This window comes from Prionailurus bengalensis, chromosome D3 (genome assembly GCF_016509475.1).
Source record: "Prionailurus bengalensis isolate Pbe53 chromosome D3, Fcat_Pben_1.1_paternal_pri, whole genome shotgun sequence".
In the NCBI taxonomy this organism is placed as follows: domain Eukaryota; kingdom Metazoa; phylum Chordata; class Mammalia; order Carnivora; family Felidae; genus Prionailurus; species Prionailurus bengalensis.
In genome coordinates, this window is record NC_057356.1 from 23,226,871 (window position 1) to 23,249,780 (window position 22,910).

General features: G+C 45.5%; 1 protein-coding gene across 10 annotated transcripts in view; it reads left to right on the forward strand.

Annotated features, from left to right (window-relative positions):
• Positions 1-22,910, forward strand: part of AP1B1 (adaptor related protein complex 1 subunit beta 1) — an 86,204-nt gene that overhangs the window by 21,730 nt on the left and 41,564 nt on the right. For 3 of the 10 annotated variants that reach the window (XM_043557992.1, XM_043557996.1, XM_043557998.1), the window contains exon 1: positions 9,340-9,466. The exons of 2 other annotated variants lie outside the window; for them this stretch is intronic. The gene's annotated coding sequence lies outside the window, so the exon portion shown is untranslated. Of the gene's footprint in view, positions 1-8,897; positions 9,004-9,339; positions 9,467-17,026; positions 17,115-22,910 lie in introns of those variants that run through there. 5 more of the 10 variants (XM_043557999.1, XM_043558002.1, XM_043558000.1 and 2 more) reach the window with 4 other exon arrangements.

Consider the following 22,910-nt stretch of genomic DNA (forward strand, 5'->3'; position numbering starts at 1 on the left):
TGGAGGAGGAGTCCCCAGGAGCCGCTAGGCCCTTCTGCCCCTTGGGGGGGTGCTGTGCCAGGCCTGGCCTGGGCTGGAAGAATATGGAGCTGCCCACCCTCAGCAGGTGCAGGACTGGTGTTATTAGTGAGGGCTTGACAAAGTCACCTCCTTCCTCCTTCCAGAAAGGATCTGAGGTAACTTTTAGTAATTTGTAGGGTAAAAATAATAAAAATGGCAAACAGAAATTGAAGTAGAGGAATAGTAATCACATAGGAAGAAGAATCCAGAAGGAAGATTGAGACACAGGGATGTGGTGGGGCTGCCTAACAATTACACAGGAAGGGAAAGGTGGCAGTTAGTGTCACTTGTGTGCCCTCTAGTGGGCATCAAGAGAAATAATACTTAATTTGTGCAACATATATTTATTAATGCACCAGTATGGCAGGAGGGTTGGAAGGACATGCTGGGAGATTCTGTGTGTCAGAAAGAGGAGGGGACTTACTGAAGGGCACACAGTGCCAGGAGCATATCTTCGATCATTTTATGACCACAAGAACTCCCAACCTTCCTCTGATTGGATGAAACCTCACAATGCAGGTATGGATGGGGGAAGGAGAAAGCATGGGCCCTGCTGTCATCAACCTTGACTCCCAGCTCAACATTGTTGCCTTGTGAAAGTAGGAAAGTTCCTCAGCTTCTCAAGGTCTTGGCAGGCTCACCTGTGACTGAGGGTTATTGTAGCCCCCACCTCTTGAGAATGGTGAAGGTTAACATAAAGGGATTGGATGTCAAAGGCATACAAAGGTGCTTGGCCCCTAATGAGTGCAGGGTTCTCAGGAGAAACCGTGGGGCACCTGAGTGGCTCAGTCAGTTGAGCATCGGACTTTGGCTCAGGTCATGATCTCGTGGTTCATGAGTTTGAGCCCCACATCAGGCTCACTGTTGTCAGACTGTCAGTATCCTTTGTCTCCCTGTCTCTACCCCTCCCCTGCTTGCACTCTCCCAAAAGAATAAATAAATATTTTTTGTTTAAAGGAGGAGAAACTGAGGTTCAAAGAGTTAGACAAGCCAGCCCAACATCAGCCAGCTCAATACCGCAGAGTACAAAGTGAATAGGGCTTGGAGAAAAGTTTTTTTTTTTTTTTTTTTTTTAATTTTTTTTTTTAACGTTTATTTATTTTTGAGACAGAGAGAGACAGAGCATGAACAGGGGAGGGGCAGAGAGAGAGGGAGACACAGAATCTGAAACAAGCTCCAGGTTCTGAGCTGTCAGCACAGAGCCCGACGCGGGGCTCGAACCCACGGACCGTGAGATCATGACCTGAGCTGAAGTCGGATGCTTAACCGACCGAGCCACCCAGGCGCCCCGAAAAGTTTTAAAACATCCTCTTCCAACCAGGATGTGATGTTATTGTTAGTAATGGTGTATTTTTATTTATTTTTTAATGTTTATTTATTTTTGAGAGAGACAGAGCATGAGAGAGGAAGGGGCAAGGAGAGAGGGAGGCACAGAATCTGAGGCAGGCTGTGGGTTCTCAGCTGTCAGCAAGGAGCCTGACGTGCGGCTCAAACTCATGGACCATGAGATCATGACCTGAGCCGAAGTCGGACACCCAACTGACTGAGCCACGCAGGCGCCCCCAGTAGTGGTGTATTTGTTGGGAGAGGTCAGTTCTGTCTGCATGCGGGTTTGGCCATCATTGACTCTGCTCCACCCTCCTGGAGCAAAGGGCTCCTCCTGGGCCTGGGGTCTCCGATGGCAAGTGAGATGCATAAGGTCCAGGTGTGACTGTTCTAGCCACAGCCATAAGTCTTTGATGGTGAGTGTGACTGAGGCAGAGTGGCCAGCTGGGTTTGATGGTAGAGGTGGAAAGGGAAGCCCCCGAGAAGGCCCCCCCGTCTTGCTTCCGGCTCCTACCTCTGCAAGCTGTAATTATCCAGCCTTTGACATTTAACTGTGCCTCTTATTATTAGTACTATATTTTTAGCTCTCCTGCCAGGCCAAACTGTGGAAGAGGAGGCCAAGACCCACAGGGAAGTGTGCCCACTGGCCTGTTTCCTCAGTTTTACCTGGGGACAGCCATGGAACCTCAAATCGTCGGGAGAGTCCTGTGAGTTAGTACTTGGAAGAGCCCAGCACAGTGCCTGCTTCATGGCAACTATTGGTAGTAGTAGTATCATCCTTCATAGAATGTCACCTCCTCCAGGAAGTCTTCCCTGACTTTCCCAGGGTGAGTTTGCTGCCTGAGTCTCCTGTGCATCCCTGGTCCTTCTGGGCTGTGTTATAATTGCCCCTTTGTCTCTCTCCCACACTCAACAGTAGCCCAAAGAGAGGTGTGCTACCTCTCTTTGTTGTATCCCCCTTATGGCTGGCTGGCTCAGGTAGGAGTGACAAATATATTTTAGGTGAACAAGTGGGACTCATCAGAGCACATATCCTGGGGCTCTAGGACTAGGCCCTTAGCCCAGAAACTCACACATTGTGACTTAAACTCTTGGAGTTACATCCCCTCCTGCCCTCACATAAAATGGGGCTGATGTGAGGAGCAAATGAGACCCTCTCCATACCACCTGGAGCACCACAGATGCTCCATAAACATTCATTGCTCTGCAGTTCCAGATTAAATGCCCTCCACTTGTCTAGGCCTCCCCTTGTCCCCTCAACTCTAGGGAGCTTCAGTTCCTGCTCTGGACTCCAATAGCCCCTAAGACCTCCCCTATCACTGCACCAATCACATTTGGGTCTACTGCTCTGTCACCATCTCCAGACAGACTGTAGGTTCAGCAAGGGCCAGGCTTTTGCTTCACCCATGTACTATCCAACACCCAGCCCAGGGCCTGGTTCAGAATAGAGACTTGTGAAATGCTTTCTTCTAAAAAAAATTTTTTTAATGTTTGTTTACTTTTGAGAGAGAGAGAGCATGAGCGGGGGAGGGACAGAGAGAGAGGGAGACACAGAATCCGAAGCAGGTTCCAGGCTCTGAGCTGTCAGCACAGCACAGAGCCCAATGCGGGTCTCAAACCCATGAACCATGAGCTCATGACCTGAGCCGGAAGTTGGACACCCAACCGACTGAGCCACCCAGGCGCCCCTGAAATGCTTTCTGAAGGACCCAGATGCCTGGCTCCCTTGCTTTCCCACCTCCCTTGCCTTCCTACTATTGTCCCTGGATTGCCTTTTCCTTCCATCTCAGCCTGTGCGACTCTGTTCTCATTGGGCAAGGCCTGGCACAGATGTCACGGTCCCCAGGATGTCTTTCCTGAACAAGCTAACACTGTGACTTCTGTCTCCTTGGAAATCTTAAAGCTCTGACTGCTCCTACCATTAACTTGACACTTTCACATATGCTCTCCACCTTGGTACCTTTAGGTTTGTTGGTTTGTTTTGCTGGATAATTCTTCTCTTTCCACGTTACATTCCCAGTGAAAGTTTGTTTTCTGGCGAGGCTGACAGCATTTGTCAACATTTATCATCAGGGGAAGGTAGTTCCTCCAGGCAGCTGTGCATAGCATGCGGAACATAGGACATACATATAAAATTATTCTACTTGTCCCCTGCCTACTTCAGAGAAGCATTTAAACATTGAGTAAGGTCTGTAATTTTAGGCAACTGGCATTGTACCAATGTCAGTTTCTTGCTTTTGATATTATACTGCTGATATATAAAGTGTCACCGTTGAGGGAAGCTGGGTGAAGGGTACATGAGACTCTCTGCACTAGTTTTGCAATCCTATAAGTCTATAACTATTTCAAAATAAATTTTACAGAAAGGACTCGAGACTGATTAAACATATAAAACTACAATAACTATTACAAAGTAATATCTACATTAGATGGGACATACAGACTTGGCTGTAGAAGCTTATTTATTAAGTTTATAATATTAATAGATTGGTGGCAACCTAAGTGTACAACGGTAGGGGATTGTTTTTGAGAACTGCAATACCATCCATACAGTGGAATACTATACAGGAATTAGCACCATGTATAAATATATTTATATTTATGTATATCAGTGAGTTAAAAATACTAAATGATGTGTCAACTCTACTTCAACTAAAAAATACCAACTGAGGAGCACCTGCGTGGCTCAGTTGGTTGAAAGTCCAACTGTTGATTTTGGCTCAGGTCATAATCCCAGGGTTGTGGGATTGAGCCCTGCGAAGTGTGGAGCCTGCTTGAGATTCTCTCTCTCCTCTTCCTCTGCCCCTCTTCCCTTCTTGTGCCCTCTCTCTAATAAAAAAATAAAAATAAAAATAAAATAAATACCAACTGATATATGAAGTCTAGAAGGATATTCACCAAAATATAGAAAGTGATTGTCTCAGCACAGTGAGATTGCTGATGACTTTTATTCTTTTTGCTTCCTAGTATATTTCCATTTCTCCACAATGCAGATATTGGTTACCCAGTAAAACCTTTTTTTAAACAAAGCTATGTGGTTTTTTTTTTTTTTTGCTATGTTTTATTATCAAATCCCTCGACTCTTTTAAATTATATTAATTCCTGGGGCGCCTGGGTGGCTCAGTCGGTTGAGTGTACGACTTTGGCTCAGGCCACGATCTCACAGTTTGTGAGTTCAAACCCTGCATCAGGCTCTGTGCTAACAGCTTGGAGCCTGGAGCCTGCTTTGGATTCTGTGTCTCCCTCTGTCTCTACCTCTCCCCAGCTTGCTCTCTGTCTGTCTCTCAAAAAATAAATTTAAAAAAATTATATTAATTCCTGAAGAATATTACATTTGCACTCTGTCAAAAATAACTAAACATCTAAAAAATAACAAAAAAAGAATTCTTATTTTTAATGATTATTTATTTTTGAGAGAGCACAAGCAAGGGAAGGGCAGAGAGAGAGGGAGACACCAAATCCAAAGCAGGACCCAGGCTCTCAGTTGCCAACACAGAGCATGACACAGGGCTTGAACTCACAAACCGTGAGATCATGACCTGAGCCGAAGTCAGATGCTCAACCAACTGAGCCACCCAGACACCCCTAGAATTCTTTTAAGATTTTTTTAAAGTAATCTCTACATTCAACACGGGACTTGAGCTCATAACCCGGAGATCAGGAGTCACGTGCTCTACTGACTGAGTCAGCCAGGTGCCCCACGGAAAACACAAATCATTATTTTTTTTAAGAGAAAGAGAGAGAGAGGGAGAGAGGGAGAGAATCTTAGGCAGGCCCCACACTCAGCGAGGAGCCCCACATAGGACTGGATCCCATGACCCCTGGGATCATGACCTAAATCAAAATCAAGAGTCAGACACTCAGCAGAATGAGCCACTCAGGTGCCCCCACAAATTCTTAATTATGATCCATTCCTATCATTTAGTAAGTGGTCTAATTACAAATCTTCACATTTTCCAGTATATTAAAAAAATACTTATTTTGTCACTGAGTAAATTGGAAGGGAAAGGGGCATGGAGCTCAAACTTTATTTGCAATGAAAGTATGAGGTAAATATAAGTTTATTAAGTATGACCACAGGTCCACTAATAGTTCATGAGGTATGAAAAATACCAGTTTCCTAAAAAGTCAGGCAAATGTCTATAGCTTTTTTGCTTCTAGCCAAGGGACAGGTTAAAAGTAAGTCATCAGTGCATGAACACCCTACTTACTGCATATAACCCAAACGTTTTTTTAAATATTTATTTTAGAAAAAGAGAGAATGTGCGCATGCACACAAATGGGGAGGGGCAGAGAAAGAAAGGGAGACACAGAATCCGAAGCAGGCTCCAGCCTCTGAGCTGTCAGCACAGAGCCTGATGCAGGGCTCGAATCCACGAGCTGAGATTGTGACCTGAGCCGAAGTGGGAAGCTTAACCGACTGAGCCACCCAGGCACCCAGCCCAAAAATTTTTTACAGTTTTATTTATTTAAGTAGCTCTACACCCCATGTGGGACTTGAATTCATGACCCGAGATCAAAAATTGCATGCTCTTCTGACTGAGCCAGCCAAGTGCCCCTAACCCAAACATTTTTCATTCTTTGAAAATAAAACTCTCCACTGCCAAGGTGAAAAAAAAAAAAAATGAAGCAAAATACATGTTTAAAAACCAAAACACACTTTCCATAAATACAAATAAATATTTAATGATGGCAAATATGTACTGCTTTCTCCAGACTTTCTTAGAATCTCCTGTGATCTGTTTGTCCTTCAAAAAAATAATAGCTCCTATTCTACTTCTCAGCAGAACCTAAGAGAGCTGCCATTATTTCCCCATAAGTAACAAAAATATCCAGAACTACCATAAGCATTAAGTGCTACCAAGGATTATCTTTCTTAACAGGTAGATTATGTACAAAGAAACCTACATGTCCAACCACCTTTTTTTTTTTTTTTAATTTTTTTTTTCAACGTTTATTTATTTTTGGGACAGAGAGAGACAGAGCATGAACGGGGGAGGGGCAGAGAGAGAGGGAGACACAGAATCGGAAACTGGCTCCAGGCTCTGAGCCATCAGCCCAGAGCCCGACGCGGGGCTCGAACTCCCGGACCGCGAGATCGTGACCTGGCTGAAGTCGGACGCTTAACCGACTGCGCCACCCAGGCGCTCCCCAACCACCTTTTTAAATGATTAAAGAGCAGAAGATACCTAGCCACAGCAGGCCGTTATTTTCTGACAAGATGTGTCATAAGAGTTTTCTGTTTTGCTAAGTGTTGGTAAAGGGGCGGGGAAAGCATTAAAGAACTATTTACATTGCTATTGGCCCCGTGCAGATTTCAGCCCAAAAGGATCCAATGCCAAATTAAGATTTAATTATTCTTTAGAAGAAAGAGAAACCAAATGATGAAAATGTTCAAAACATTAGTGGATTATTTTAAGAAACAAAATTCTAAAATGGGCACGTGCACTGGTAAATTCCAGGTATGCTTCAAGTTCATAGATAAAAGAGACATTTCACTCTTCCCAGTAATCATTCCAAATAAAAGTACTGGTGTTTTGAAAGAGACTAAGAAAATAACCACCTTCGCACCTTCAGTATCATAATTCCTTAGAAGAGCGTCAGGTAAATTGATTTTTCCTTTGGTAAATTAGGTACATCTAAGGGAATATTAGAAACTATCATATTCAATCGCACTTTATTATCTACTGGAATTCTTAAGTAATGATTCAATTTACAAACAGACCAATCAAATCCAATAAAAGCAAACTACACACATATGCCATGTACTTCTCTCTGGTCTTGACAAAAGCTTCAGGTAACTGAACAGCTTGGGTTAGCAAAGCAGAGACTCAAATGTATCTTTGGGGCACCTGGCTGGCTCAGTCGGTGGAACGCATGACTCTTGATCTTGGGGTTGTAAGTTCGAGCCCCACATTGGGTGTAGAGATTACTTAAATAAAATCTTTAAAAAAAAAAAAAGTATCTTTGGAGTGCCTGGGTGGCTCAGTAGGTTAAGCGTCTCACTTGGGCTCAGGTCATGATCTCACAGTTTGTGAGTTCCAGCCGGGCATCAGGCTTTCTGCTGTCAGCATGGAGCATGTTTTGGATCCTCTGTCTCCCACCTCTCTGCCCTCCCCTGCTCTCTCTCTCAAAAATAACCAAACATTAAAAAAAATTTTTTTAAATATATCTTTTGCTATCACCTTGTTAATCAGGCTACATGCCACAAAGGTAGCAAAACAAAGGTTGAACATACCTTAAGAAAGTTCATGTCAGCTGAGGTATAGAGGAACCCATAATTGTTTGGCTTTTTAATATCTAATATTTAAGCATGTGAAAATTTTAAGTAAAGGCAAAGCAAACAAACTTTGCCATTGTCCAGATTTTCATATTTTCACTAGCAAAAATTTTTCATTAGGTTAACGTTTGACTTCATTCTTCCCCTGGAGTTGAATTAACACATCTTTCAAATGCAAACCTGTTACTGATACAATTTAGAGGATGAAACTTATTCCTCTTCTTATCTTCTGGTTAAATACATGCATGTGGTTTATAACTTGGTAATATATTAGTGATGTATCTAAAAGCAATGTTTTCTAACACTTAGGTGAATAATGTCAGAAAGAGTGTGAAACCAAAGTCACTTGTTTAATGCTGCAATGCATGTAAAGATAGTGCCTTACAATACGAAGTGCTCACCAAATTTGTAATTACATTAAAAAAAAAAACCTATGCAAGTACTCAAAAACAACACAAATAATCTTTACCCAACCTGAGTGGTTTAAAACATTAGAAATAACACTTAGCAGTTATATATATTTATAGTTCATAATTGAAATACTTCCCCCCCCACACACACACAAAAACAAGATGTTCTTTACTTTTCCTGTAATGAACTGAGGAAGCAGTAAAGTCAACTTTTACATACAAGAAATGGGAAATGTTACTTTAGACTTCTAAATCATATTAACTGACTAGTGTTTCAGCATAACTGTTTTATTTATTTTATAAGTTTATTTATATTTGAGAGCGAGCGAGCATGGAAGGGGGGGAGAGAGAGAGAGAGAGAGAGAGAGAGAGAGAGAGAGAGAGAATCCCAAGCAGGGATCAGAACCCTAGCTGATGTCGGAGGACACTTAACCCATTGAGCCACCCAGGCACTCCAGCATGACTGTTTTAACAGTCTCATAATGTACTAATAAGCAACTTAAAAAAAATAAGTGTTCTTTTCTCAACCTGAAGTTTATTTTAGAAACCTTTATTATCTTTGCTGAAACACCTTTGACAGAGGTGACACTCATACCCGATTACAAGTGTGCCCAAATCAAACTAATCAAATCACTATCATGGCAAAAAGAAAATACCGTAAGAGTCAGAATATGAGCTTGTCCTGGTTAAACTCATTGCCAGTAAAACATTTTTAAAGAGCAGACACGAAATACTGTTTTAAGGGGGTATGATAAAAAATTTATCTATAAGGAGGAGAAAGTATCAGAGTGAGATGATTATAGGAATTAATGTCCTGGCAGACCCAGCAAAAGGGAAAACGGGATATTATGAAGTTCCTCTTGGATAGAAGTTCCTTGGAGGTACATGGAGAATTACAGCTCTGGTTTTGACTCTTCCATTCATAAGGTAAGTGATCTTGAGCAAAACTTTGCCTTTCTGAGAGCCTCAGTTTTCCCGTCTGTAACACAAAAGAAAGATGGCCCTTAAAGTCTGTCTGTACGACCTTCTCCATTTCCATCACCTTAAGCTACTTAGCGATTAGCTGGCTCCTTTTCAGCGCGCCACCAGAGGCAGCAGCGAAGCAGCGCCGCTGCTGGGGAGGGGTTAATTCCGTTTGCCCCCGCCCCTCCTGGCCCCGCCCCTCGGGCACCACCCCCGCCGGGGTTGCACCCTTGACCCCGCCCCGAAGCCGTGCGTCCACCGGAAGTGCCCGCGCGCGGGCAGCTCACTTCCGCCCGGCAGGTGACAGCCGTGGGGCTCCGAGCGGCCGGCGGCACGGACGCACCGGGGGAGAGGGAGGACGAGGCCGCGGACATTTTGCTGGCGATCCGAGCCGCGCCGTGGCGCCGGGAGCCGTTCGGACCTTCGGGTGAGGAAGAAGGGAGTCCGGCGGGGCAGGGGTGGGGAGGCGGTGGTCTGAGATGAGGGGGTTTGTGGGGTCAGAGGTCACGGAGAGGACGGGGAGCTAGATGGGCGAGAGTGGCTTCCCAACCTCCGACGAGGCAGAAGGACTGCGGGTTCATTCATTCGCGCCCACTTGGCCGCCGGCCTGAATCCCCGCCTCCCCAGCCCGCAGCCCCTCCTGGGGCGTCCTCCGGAGAGACTCCTAGACTTAGGCCCCTGGGAGTCCGCCTCTGGCCAGACGGGAAACTCCTCTTCGGGTCCTGGTTTCCCCCTTCACATTCTGAGGCCTCCCTGTCGTTCAGGGCCTTATCTCTTTGCCAAGGTTCAAAAAAAAAAAAAAAAAAATCAAGAACCGGCCCTGCGCCGCCTGCCCCGCGGTAGGCTTGGGCTTGATCTGTCCCTTGGCGCTTCGTGGACAGGTTATCTGGGGACACCTGTAATCATGTTAAAAATACTGACGAAATGCCAGCTACTGGTTATTGAGCTCCTACTGCGGACCAGACACTGTGCTAAGCACTTTGCATACAGTACGTGTAAACTTCACAACAACCCGCGTGAGGTAGCTGTTGTTGATATCCCCATTTTCTCCACAAGGAAACTGAGGCACAGTGAGGTTGAATCACATATGGTAAGGTCAATCCTGTAGTATAGGCAGAGCCAGGGTTCTTACCCAGGGCTTTCAGGGACCTGCAAAGTGCAGAGACCAAAGAGGCTGGAGCAAGGTTGGGGTGTAGGGGCTATTTAGTATCATTAGCTGTCATTCTGTTTATTCACAGCCAGGTAAAGTGTAGTCTTATTACTTTGCATCTAATCTTCATAAGGGGCATTTGATTCACATATTTAGGATGAAACAATCCTGCAGGCTGTTGCTGTAAGTGATTACCACTCGGGACAGAAATGGAAGCTTTTCCTGACTATTGAGACACAAAACAGGCCATCCATGAAGCTAATTTGGGAATATTCAGTCCCACTGTTAAGAGTGGTTGAGCTGCATTCCTTTTGGAATAAAGAAAGGAAGCATGTGACACCTAGGGGGACCTTTTGGCCCTGGGTTCTTGAAGAACATTCTCAAGGGAAGGGTCTCTGTCTCTCTGAGAAAAGTGCAGACCCCTTGGCTTCTTGGCTGGGGAGAGCACATTTGCCTGGAAGATGGTGAGGTCATTTGATGGCCGGAGGACTAGACTCTGTGAGTCTGAGCCTTGTTCCTTTGCAGGCATTCACTTGCTCCATTTCTGCCTCAGTTTCCCTGACAGCAGCACGAGAAGGACCTGCTGCCTTCCTATCCACTGCTGGGTGTTACAAGCCTTAGTGAACCCGTGAAGGTTTCTGCATGCTTCTGGAGAAAGCTGTGATATAATTACTGTAGTACTTTTTTTTTCTTTTAACTCTATGATCTGTTCTCCTAGTTCCATTGAATTCACAGAAACTTAATATTGTCACCTTATCCCCATCCTTCCAAGGGAGGATTCGAGATGAAGCTGCTTGTCCCAGATGGTGGGAACATGAGCAGAGCTCAGAGCATCTGGCTCCCTGTCCTGAGTTGAGCCCACCAGCCTCCTCCAACCTCTTAAAAATTGTCATGGAGAAAAGCTTCAATAGTTCTCAAAGAATCAGGTCTCTCAGAGGTTGTTGAGTATGGGTTGAGCAGAGGCTTCACCCTGGGCAACTGGAAGGGCTCAGAGGTGTAATGGAAAAAGCACTGCCTGACTCCCCATCAGTCAACTCTGAGTTCTGACCCCAGTTCAGCAGCTTCCTGGTAATATGACTGGGTCAACTTACTTGGGCTAGGCCTCCTTTACTTCAGCTCTAAAATGATAGTGACCATCACCTTCTCCCCATCTCCTCTCCCCCAACCCCCAGTAGTCTCGTGTGTGTGTGTGTGTGTGTGTGTGTGTGTATTAGATAAGGAAATTTGTGTAGAGACTGTTACTGTGGTTGGATGCTTTGACTCTAGGCAGTTGGTGCCTACTGGGGGCCTGTGTCTGAGGAAGGCTGTCAACCCTGCTTTGTGGGGTGTTACTTCCTCTTGCAGAGACCTTTGTATACACAGGACTACTACTACCCTTCTTGTTTCACTTCCTAAAAGTTTCAGGACAAGTTTAGTCTATTGGCCCTACTGGCTCTGGCCTCTCATCTTTTTCTGGTCATCCTCTGAAACTGTTGCTGTCTTGACTGCTCACTTCCCAGAAAACCCTCACGGCTGGCACCAGAGTCTGATGTGCTGACAGTGAGCAAGCATGGCTCGGGTGTGGGTTTTGCACGTTTGTGTAATTATGAAAGCTGAGAGGACATCAACGTCATGTAGATGTTTCTTTTTCTGAACAGGGTCTTGTTTTTTTGCTGCTTAAGACAGGTCACTGATAAGTGATCACAGCCCAGAAATGGTTTTTGTATTGTTTTTTTTCTCTTCACACAGAGAGAAGCAAATAACACCGGAGAGAAAATATCACTTGAGCAGTTGGGAAATCCTTAAAAAAATAATCCTGCTTGATTATCCATCAGTGGCTCCTCATTGCCCTCAGGCTAAAACTCACATTCCTTATCGTGGCCTTCAAGGCCTTTTGGGCTGACTCCAGCCTAGCTCTCCTGCCTTATCTGTCCTACTCCTCACTTCATCTCTTCCCAAGCTCCAGTCAAATTCAGCTGCTTGCCACTTCTGCAGCCTCCAACTCTTTTTACCTCTGTCTCTGTTTTGTGCTGTCCTCATTGCCTGAACACCATTCCCTGTCACACACATGGCTCTTTCTTTGCTGGACCACTACTTGGAGCTTCCTATCTAATCATCTCCCCCACCTTGGAGGCCTGAACTTCCACCGTGTCCTGTGTCACTGATCACGATGGGTTGTCATTGTCTGTTCACTTGGCTGTCTTCTAAGTAAACAGCTCTTAATCCCTGGGGAGAACTTGTCTTAACTGTGTGTGTGTGTGTCTAGCACTTAGTGAAATGTCTGGCATATAGTAGGTGCTCAGTAAGTGTTCAGTAAATGAATGAATGTTGCCTTGAATTGTTAGGATTCCTTGATTCCTAAAGAATTCAAAGCACTTTTCCAGATGATCTCCTGTCCATCCTGATATCACTCCAGGGGAATAGGGAGAAATCTGACGAGTGATAGGATTACTCCTCTTGGGCTGCTGTTGCTACCACCCAGCCAACCACCAGAGTGCTTCAGGGCCTCCAGAGACCTGGGGTTGGGGAGCAGCAAGGAGGTGCTGGTGGTAACCACTCTCTCTAGGTAGTAGGAAGAGTGGCTACATTCATCAAGCGCTTGGTGAGCTGGGCACTGCTGGAGGCTTTGTATGTATTGACCCGTTTTAGCCTCACAAATCCCTCAGGTATGTGACATTGCAATTATCATTTACAGCGGTGGTATGCTTGTGCTTCTTAAGTTGTGTAGACGCCCTGGAGAACCCCTGTCACACCTGCTGTAGCCACCTTTCCTATCCCAACCCCTTGTTCTTGGATTGTCTCCCCTGTTATTTAGTGGAGCTGACCTTGGCTGTGGTTTTAGATTCCCAAGTCTCATCCTTTTCGGGTCTTTAGTCTTGACCTTGATCCCTGACTCCATTAAGAGGGTTTCCCCGAAGTTGGGAGACCCCCTTCCAGTTAAGGTAAGAGTATGGCTGGTTGACTCCAGAATGCCCACAGTTCATCAGCAGCCAGGATGCCTGCCTTAGTGACTCCTCTCCCAGATTTACCATCTCCTCTATGGACTTGAGCTGGACGATGGTAGATTTGGAAGTCAGGTCTCCAAGGTTTAACACCAGTCCCGCATTGTTCACTTTCAGTACTGAAAACATTCGTCAAAGCAGAGCTCTGTAGAGAAATAGACTTGGGTGACACATACTCTTTGCCACACCTAATTGCTTTTAGGGCCTTAAGCATATTGAGAATGGAATGACAAAATTTCATTAGCTGGTGAGTCTGCTCCTGTGGTCTTCATTCTCTGATCTCTAAGGGCTGAGGGGCTGGATGTTGAGACACTTAGGACAGAGCCGTCACACATTTGGCGTTTATTCATTCAGTATTTATTGAGCCCTGCGGTGTGCCTGGCACTGGGCTAAGTGTGATTGATGATAGGTAAACAAGTCAATTTCTGTGCTTGGGTTGCTTACTGGATTTGAATGGGGTGGGGTTGGGGGGGGAGGCAAAGAGGAAATAGAAAACAAGTGTAATAATTAGAAAAACTGATAAGCCATGAGGGAAGCAGGCAGAGCAGCCAGCCCCTGTTGAAATGTAAGTCCGATCTTAGAACTCCTGCTCAAAACCCTCTAGCTGCTCCCACCTCACTCAGTGAAAGCCAGAGTTCTTACCTTGACCTGGAAGGCCCCCTCCATTCTCTGACCTCATAACCCACCCTTACTCAGCCTCCCTGCTGTTCTTCAAACATCCCCACTTCTCACTTCTTAGGCCTGGAAGGCTCTTTCCCCAGACAGTGTCACCTGTCACCTTCTCAAGGCGGCCACCTGGTTAAATTTCAACCTCTTTTCCTCCCCTCCCCCACACTCTGTATCCTCCTTCCCTACTTTCTTTTTCTCCATAGCATTTATCACTCTCAGAGATAGTCTCAGAGACTTGTGGGCCTTGTCTACTATTGGAATGCGTGCTCCATGAAGGGAAGGATTTTTATCTGACTTATTCACTGCTGCATCCCTAGCATGTAGACCTGCTTACAGTACATGGGAGGGAGGTGCTTAGCAAATCTGTGACTAGGAACAGGGGTGAGGGTGAGGACAGGAAAATACCTACTTAGTGAGCTCAGGACCGTGTCTTTGAAGTGATGTCATCTAAGCCGATATTTGAAGGATAAGTTGGAGCAGCCACTCTAGAAGCTGGAGAGGATAATCCAGGCAGAAGGCTCAGCAAGGGCAAAGGCAGTGAAGAGCTTGACAAAGGACACGGAAGGCCTGTGGGCCTAAAGGGTTACAGGCAGAGGGAAGGGCCTGCCTGTGCTCACTTCATAGCTGTGTCTGAGCACCCTGCCCCCAGCAGTTCATCCCCACCTCCTGCAGCCCTGTCTCTGAGCCGATGCCCATGGGAGCAGGGCATGGCGATCTGGCCTCACTGAGGGAAATGGCCTGGACCTTTCTCCCGCTGGAGGTGTTGCCACCTGATCTTCTCCCCCCTTTGCCCTTTCTTCTCTGTTTTCTTTATTTACTTGTCTTCCATTGATTGGCTGTAAAATGGCTACAGGGTCTGGCATTTTCAACTTCAGTTTTGTCAAAATAGCTTGACAGCCAGAGAAGACGCATTTCTGATGCTGGCACACCCTGTAAATGGAACAGGGGAAGCTGGTCTCTAGCTGAGGTTGGTTTACAAAACTTGAAATTTCCCGGAGTGGAGAGTTGAGCACTAATCGTTCAGACATTTATTGAGCATCTACTGTTTGCCAGATAACAGTCTAGGAGCTTCACAGTAGTGAATAAAATGGACAAAATCTTTGTCTTCATGAAGCACATTATGGAGGGGAAAAAAAATAGACAATATAAATACATTTTATAGGGGCTCCTGGGTGGCTCAGTTGGTTAAACGACTGACTTCAGCTCAGGTCATGATCTGACGGCTTGTGGGTTCGAGCCCTACATCTGGCTCTGTGCTGGTAGCTCAGAGCCTGCAGCCTGCTTTGGATTCTGTGTCTCCCTCTCTCTCTGCCCCTCTTCTGCTTGTGCGCTCTCTCTCTCTCTCTCTCTCTCTCTCTCTCTCTCTCTCAAAAATAAATAAATAAACTTAAAAAAAATTTTTAATAAATAAATAAATTTTATAGTATGTTGGTGATAAGTACCTTGAAGAAATACAGAAGGAGGAAAGAAAGAGGGAGTTGGGGAATTGGTTGGGGATGTATACAATTTTTTTTGAAGTTTATTTATTTTGAGAGAGAGAGAGAGAGGGTAAGGGACGCTATCAGCACAGAGCGCAACACAGGGCTAGATCTCATGAACCGTGAGGTCATGACCTGAGCTGAAACCAAGAGTTGGATGCTTAACCGACTGAGCCACCCAGGTGCCCCAGGGATGTGTACAATTTTACATAAAGTGGTCAGAGAAGGTGACATTTGAGTGAGATTTGAAAGAGGTGAGGGACTGAGCCATGACACTATCTGAAGAAAGCCTCTGTGGCAAAGTGACCATCACAGCACGTGCAAAGGCCCTGAGATAGAAGCACTCCTATTGTGTTCAAGGATCAGCAAAGAGGCGCATGTGGCTGGAATTGAGAGAAGGATGGGGAAAACACTGGGAAAAGAGTTGAAAGGAGTAATGGGTGGTATGAGACAGAAGGGATGTATCTCATACTGGCCTTATAGTCCATGAGGCCATGGTAGAGATTTTGGCCTCCAAATCTCTCATGGTAGAGATTTACTCTGAGTGAAGCAGGGAACCGTTGGACGATTTTGAACAGAAGAGTGGCACTTTCTGCCTTAGACGATAATGGGATCATTCTGCCTGTTGCTGAAGTGCGTTGTTGGAAGCAGTGTGGAAACAGCTTTGGTAGCAATCCCAATAAAGAGTGATGGTAGGTTGGGGCCTGGTGGTAGTGATGGTAGTGAATCCGCTTTATGGATTCTGGATTCATTTTGAAGGTAGACCCAGTAGGATTTGCTGATAGATTAGATGTGGGATGTGAGGGAGAGTGTGTGTTGTCAAGGGCAACTGAGGTTTTTAGCTTGAGGTCAGTTGTTAAGTTTGAGCTGCCTGTTAGCTATATGGACATTCAAGTTCAGATGTTGATTAGGCAATTTGGGTGTCTGTGCTGGGAGTTCACGGGAGAGGTTGGGTTTAGGAATGTAAACTTGTGGGTGTGAGCATGTAGATGATACTTAAAGCCTTGACACTGGGTGAGCTTACCAAAGAAGCCAGATAACATTGGTGGGGAAGGGAAGAGGTACCAGGCCTAGGGCCCTCCAGCATTGAAGAAGAGGGAGACGAGGAAGAACCCACAAAGGAGACTGAGAAGGAGCAGGCAGTGGGATGGAGGGGAAGGCGGAGAGCACAGCATCCTAGAATCCAGGGGAAGAAAGTGTTTCAAGGAAGAGGGAGTGATCAGCAGTGTCAAATGCTTGTCAGCGTGAGACTTGTCCTTTGACAGGATCACTGCATCTTCTGCCTGCAGGATCTAACATGCTCTGGCATCCAAGACCGTCTGTGAATCTCATCCTTCTTTGCCTCACCTCATCTACTCCTTTCTTTCCCAAGTCCTTGCCTTCAGCCAGGCAGGGCTTCTCACAAACTCCTGAGTACGCAGGCTGGCTTTGGCCTGGGATAAGTCACTCCGCTCTCAGCATCTTTAATTCCTCACTTATAAATGGGTTGGTTACCTTGAGAATTAAATGAGAGAGGGGCTATAAACCACTTAGCACAGAGCCTGCACCCTAGTCAGTGTTGCTGGCGGTTTAGCCTCAGTGGTTTAGCATCTTGTGGGTCTTTTCCAGGTCACCCTCAGCCCTCCTTTTACAAATGTGATCATCTTTTCCTATCCAGGCAAGCCCTTGTTCCTCTAAGAGGGCGTCCCTGGATGTTCTCTCATTCACAGAACCCTCGTCTGAGCAATGGTGGCACTCATCTGGAAGGCATGATTGCTCTGCCGTTCACCCGCAGTCCTTTACCTGACCTCTGCATCTGTAAGATCCCAGAGGGAAAACTGTCCTTTGTCTGCTGTGTGCATGCTCCTATGTGGGGCACAATCCCATCTCAGAGCTGACAGTGCCCCACACTGTTACACATGCTGAATGGATGACTCCAACACTTGACAGATCTTCAGAAAGTATTCCCATTGTATAGATGGGAAAACTGAGATCTCAAGGCACCTTGTTTTATAGTCTTTGGCCTCTTTTTCTTGATAGCAGATCTTTCCAAACATTACTGTCTGTAGATAGTTGAAAACTGGCATGCAATTCTTGGGGCGCCTGGGTGGCACAGTCGGTTAAGCGTCCGACTTCAGCCAGGTCACGATCTCGCGGTCCGTGAGTTCGAGCCCCGCGTCGGGCTCTGGCCTGATGGCTCAGAGCCTGGAGCCTGTTTCCGATTCTGTGTCTCCCTCTCTCTCTGTCCCTCCCCCGTTCATGCTCTGTCTCTCTGTCCCAAAAATAAATAAACGTTGAAAAAAAAAAAAAAAGAAAACTGGCATGCAATTCTCGAAATAGGTTCTAGAGACCCAGTGCTAACATAAGAACATGGCATGTGCCTGCCTTTACTTCCTTTTCATTTTGAGGTTTTAATTGCTAGTGGGTCTCAGGAGATTGATTTTGGCTAGTCACTTTTCATTCAAATCCCAGGAGGCCCATAACTCTGCACACTCATCCAGACAGGCTTTCACTAGGCACGTTACCAAACTTGACATTCGTGTTGTCCAAGCTGGATGGGCTGGCCCTGAAATAACCTGTAATTCAACATTCGAGGGACTCTGCAGGGATGTGTGGCAACATATTTCACGTATACTTTAGCTTGGAGTGTGTGTGTTTCTACCAGGGCTTCATTCAGATGGGAGAAGTTGCCTTGCTGGACAGAATGGGACCTGCGGGACCTATTATGAGGCAGGGATAGAGAGGGTCAGTGCTACCGTTTTCTAGCCGTGTGACTCCAGACAAATGCCTTGATCTCTCTGGGCTTCAGTTTCCTCATCTGTAAACTTGTGATATTATCAGTACCTTCTCCACAGATTATTGTGAGGATTAAATGCGAAGCTCTTTACACAGTGTCTGGCCCATGGTGCTCATCTGTTTGCCATTACGACTAGCACTGCCACCTTTGTTCTGAATTTCATGCCAAGCCTAAAGACGAACACAGCTTATTTTCTCACAATTCTTGAACCGACTTGAAAGAGCCTGTCTGTCTGAGTTTGGACCACATTGTCTCAGAGAGAAAGTCTGAAATCTGGTTTCTCTACTGCTGATTCACCTTTTAATCTTCAAGTTGGCCTTACCTATTTTCCTGTATATAAAGTGAACTTTAGGACTTACCTGTGAGGACCTTTTCCTTTTTTTTTTTTTTTTTTTTTTTTTTACTTTGTTTATTCTTGAGAGGGAGAGAGAGAGAAAGTGCACACAGGGAAGGGGCAGAGAAAGAGGGAAAGAGAGAGAATCCCAAGCGGGCTCCACACCACCAGCATGGAGCCCCATGTGGGGCTCCAACTCATGAACCATGAGATCATGACCTGAGCCAAAGTTGGACACTCAACCGACTGAGCCACGCAGGTGCCCCAGGACCTTTTTCCTTTTACGAGGGCCAGTCAGATAAGTGAACAGTGATGAGTGATTGCTGGGTGGTGAGTAGAATCATTATCTCTTATTATAAACTCTAGGCTTCATGGGGCAGGCACATAATCCATAGCGTGGCACAGAGTAGGGGAATATTTGTGAATGAATCAACCTGTGGCTTTGAGACAGAACTGAAACAGCCAAATGTGTGGGATGATTAAGTTTGGCTTTTCTGTTCTAAACGAAGAAGAAACAGCACCACCCTAACCCTTCTTATTCATTCTACCTAGCTTAGTCTTGACAGTCCTTGAGCTAGCATGTGCCTAGAACAGGCTTCTGAACAGCTGTTCATCAGGCAAGGGTTTAACAGTGACCTGTTTGTTTATTTTTGAGAGAGAGAGACAGACTGTGAGTTGGGGAGGGGCAGAGAGAGAGGGAGACCCAGAATCCCGAGCGGGCTGCAGGCTCTGAGCCGTCAGCACAGAGCCTGACCCAGGGCTCAAACTCACAAAGTGTGAGATCATGACCTGAGCCAAAGCCGGACGCTCAATCAACTAAGCCACCCAGGCACCCCAACGGTGACAATTTTAAACAGCACTAAAGTTGGAAGCCACCAACACAGACTTTCAGGGATCATTTTTCCCCTGCTCAAATATCCTTGAATTCAGAGATGAGTCTTAGTGGCTGGATCAGACCTTGCCAAATATCTCCTTCCCCTTTCCCTTTCCTAAAGCTGCTTCTCTGGCTCATCTCACGGTACTGATGGTCTCCCTTGTTAATTCACTGAGTGCCCATCATGCGTAGCGGACTGTGCTACTGCCGCCAACTTCATGCCTCTCGATTGCAGAGCATAGGTTGTTCTGGAACGAATCACTGCTCTGAGACTAGAAAAGTCCTTTCCCTGGCCATTGGCGGGCCGTTTGGGGGATTGCTTGGCTTGTTACTGTTTTCCTTCTTACTGAAGACCTAATAAGGTTTGCTGGCCATGCTGCATTCTGCATTTGTTTTCTCTTGTCCCTTGGAAACGTCTTCTGTCATGCTCTGAGAATGATCATGCTTCATTTCCTCTAGTTTGATAGCCTGGAAGAACACTCATTGGTGAAAAAATGGATTTCTCATCTAGCAGAGAATCACAAAACGTGAGATGTGGGAGGGAGTTTATCTGTCATTTGATAGGCCGAAACTCTTGTCCCTGGAACTGTGGGTTGCCTGAAGGGCCCCTGGTGAAGGAGGGGAGTTGAGCATTCTGGAATGAGCTAGGCTGTAGGTCCCCCAGTCTTATGTCAACCAGGGAAGTCATGTTTTTGTTTTAAACAGTTTGAAAAGAAGAAGGGGCTTGAAAAGCCATTGATCTGGTTGACAATTGGAAACAATCTCTTGTTTGACAATTGGAAAAAGTAAGTCCCAGAGATGAGGGGATTTGCCCAGGGTCATACAGCTGTTGGTAGCAAAGCTAGATTTCCTGGCAGCTATCTTGGCATTGGGTCAGCCTTGCCATGTTTGTTGAAAGTTATCCACAAAGGTTTATGTCCCTGGTCTGCCCCATTGTCACTCTCTGGTCTCATCAGGGAGCCCTCTTATCTTGATTTGTTATAGGCCCCTGGTTTTGTGACTTCTCTGGGAGCGTTTTCATTCATTTTGTCAGCATTTGGTGAGCTCCTGGAATGTGCCAGGCATAGTGCCAGTCACTGGGTTGACAGCATTAAACAGGACAGATCCCAAATTAGAGTCATGAGGAGGGCTGTGGAGAAGTCCATGATATGATTGAGTCAAATGTCGGGGAGACCTCTACCCCTCTGGGTCTGGAGTGTTTGAGCTGAGACTGAGGATAAGCATGGGGCTGGGAACAGTGCTTTCAACAGATGCTCCCCTGTTTTGTAAACTGCATTATATTTGGGGTGCCTGGGTGGCTCAGTCAGTTAAGTGTCTGACTTCGGCTCAGGTCAAGATCTCACAGTTTGTGAGTTTGAGCCCTGCAGCAGGCTCTCCACTGACAGCTCGGAGCCTGGAGCCTGCTTCAGGAGCCTGCTGTCTGTCTCTCTCTGCCCCTCCCCTGCTTGTGCGTATGCACATGCATTCTCTCTCTCTCTCTCTCAAAAACAAATAAACTTTAAAAAACCCTGCATTATATTTGAAAGAGGTGATACATACTTGTGATGAGCACTGGGTGTTATACGTAAGTGATGAATCCCTAAATTCTCTTGAAACCAATACTACACTATATGTTAACTAACTTGAATTTAAATAAAATCTTGGAAGAAAAAAAAAAAGAGGTGATATATGCACAGGGTAGAAAATTCCCAAGATAGAAGCTGGTGAGTGATGAAAGGTCAGTCTCTCACACTATCCCTTGGCAATCCAGCTTCTTTTCTGGAGGAAACTACTGTTAACTTTTCTTGTTTACCCTTTCTTTCTTTCTTTTTTTTTTTTATTTTTAATTAAAAAAAATTTTTTTAATGCTTTTATTTATTTTTGAGACAGAGAGAGACAGAGCATGAGCAGGGGAGGGGCAGAGAGAGGGGGAGACACAGAATCTGAAGCAGGCTCCAGGCTCTGAGCTGTCAGCACAGAGCCTGACGTGGGGCTCGAACTCACAGACCGTGAGATTATGGCCTGAGCTGAAGTTGGACGCTTAACCAACTGAGCCACCCAGGCGCCCCTATTTTTAATTTTTTTAACGTTTATTAATTTTTGAGAGACAGAGCATGAGCGGGGGAGGGGCAGAGAGAGGGAGACAGAATCTGAAGCAGGCTCCAGGCTCTGAACTGTCAGCACAGAACCCAATGCGGGGCTTGAACTCACAAACTGTAAGATCATGACCTGAACCGAAGTTGGATACTTAACCGACTGAGCCACCCAGGTGTCCGCTTGTTGCTTGATTGCTTGCTTGCTTGCTTCTTTTTTTTTAAGTATTCTCTGCCCTCAAAGTAGGGCTCAAGCTCACAACCCCGAGATCAGGAGTCACACCCTCCACTGACCGAGCCAGCCAAGTGCCCTGTTGTGCCATATTTTTTTTTAATGTTTATTTATTTTTGAGAGAGACAGAGAGAGACAGAGCGCGAGTGGGGAAGGGGCAGAGAGAGAGAGAGAAGAAGAAACAGAATCTGAAACAGGCTCCAGGCTCTGAACTGTTAGCACAGAGCCTGATGCGGGGCTTGAACTTGGGAACGGCAAGACCATGACCTAGGCTGAAGTCAGACAGTTAACCAACTGAGCCACCCAGGCACCCAATGTTGTGCCATAATTTTTAAACAAGCACTCTGTGGAAGAACATTTAAGGTGTTTACAATAGTTTGTTGTTACAAAGGATGCTACACGAATAACTACATGATCTACGCAGTGTGTGTGTGTATGTGTGTGTGTGTGTGTGTGTGTGTGTGTGTGTGTGTGTAAATATAAATAAAACAAATTCCTAGAAGCAGACTTGCTGGGTCAAAGGGTCAGCACCTTTGCAATTTTCAGAGCTGTTGCCAAATTGATGTAGAGACTGTAGCAATATAGACCCTCCTTAGCATCATATGAGGGTATCTTTTTTCCCACATCAGCATGAGCATGGCATATTATCAGATTTTTGGGTCTTTACCAGTCCAGTGGCTGATGGATGGTATTTCATTATAGTATCAATTTCTCTTATAAGTAAGCTTAAACCATTGTTCTTCATTTTCTCCAAACACACCGCATCCTTTGCCATTCTGTTTTTAGACACTTTTTATGTATTAAGGCAAATAGGCTTTTGTCTGCAATATGATTAAAATTTGTGTGTGTTTATCATATTTTTGGGTTTTTTTTATTATGTTTTTGGCCATGCAGGAAAACTTAATTTTTATATAATTGAACTCCTAGATTTCTTGATTTAATGTCATACTCAGAAAGGCTTTATTTCCTCTAGAGTATACAATTTTCTATTTTTATTCTTCAGCATTGAGTTTTATTTTGTTATTTAAAAAAATACAATATTTGTATGATTTATACCAAGTGAAATGCTCAGCTCTTGAGCGTATAGTCTGGCCAGTAGTGCGTCAATAGAGAGATCATAGGGGGCCTGGTAGACTCAGTTGGCTGGAGCGTCCGACTTCAGCTCAAGTCATGATCTCACGGTTCGTGAGTTCGAGCCCCGTGTTGGGCTCTGCTGACAGCTCAGAGCCTGGAGCCTGCTTCAAAGTCTGTGTCTCCCTCTCTCTCTGTCCCTGCCTTGCTCTCTCTCTCTCTCTCTGAAAAGTA